This window comes from Octopus sinensis, linkage group LG5 (assembly GCF_006345805.1).
Source record: "Octopus sinensis linkage group LG5, ASM634580v1, whole genome shotgun sequence".
Lineage (NCBI taxonomy): Eukaryota > Metazoa > Mollusca > Cephalopoda > Octopoda > Octopodidae > Octopus > Octopus sinensis.
The window spans coordinates 48,516,264-48,516,949 of record NC_043001.1 but is presented as its reverse complement, the minus strand read 5'-3'; positions in this window follow the sequence as shown (position 1 = coordinate 48,516,949).

Sequence of the window (686 nt, the reverse complement as noted above, 5' to 3'; positions counted from 1 at the left end):
CTGTGAGAAAGGATCCAGGTAAAAAAATGTCACAGGCGTTATGTTCGGGGAGAGGGCTGTCCGAGGGGGTTTTGTCCCAGGGGAGTTTTTTCCGGATCCCATAAATTAATTGTGACTTTTTTTCCTGTGACTTTATTACCGGTCACCGTGAGAAATAGGTGGTGTAGAAAGAATTTGTTACCAACTTTTGCCCATAAAATTTGATTACGATGTTATCGTAAAGAGACGACGGCGGGACGATGACTTTTAATTTCAATTGACTTTGCATAGTATTATGTTTTAAAGCAGCTTTGATTGGGATAAATGAAAGCAATTGTTACACTTTGCGAGATTCGAAACTATTAAAAATTAACACAAATAGAATGAAGTTACAACTTTGTGTAACATTTTATTTTGGGAAAAATACTCATCTTCGTATAGATAAACACCGCTCTGCCAACTTTGAATTGATGGCAAGGTTGTAAGAGATATTGGCTTCAAATTTTGGCATAAAGCCAGCAAGTTCGGAGGTGGGGTAAGTCGATTAAATGGTAATCAACTGGTATTTAGTTCATCGACTCCGGAAAGATGAAAAGCAAAGTGACTTCAGCGGAATTTAAATTCGGAACGCGAAGACGGACGAAATTCCGCTAAGCATCTTGTACGACATCCTAACGGTTCTGCCAGCTCGCTGCCCTATAAAGTTC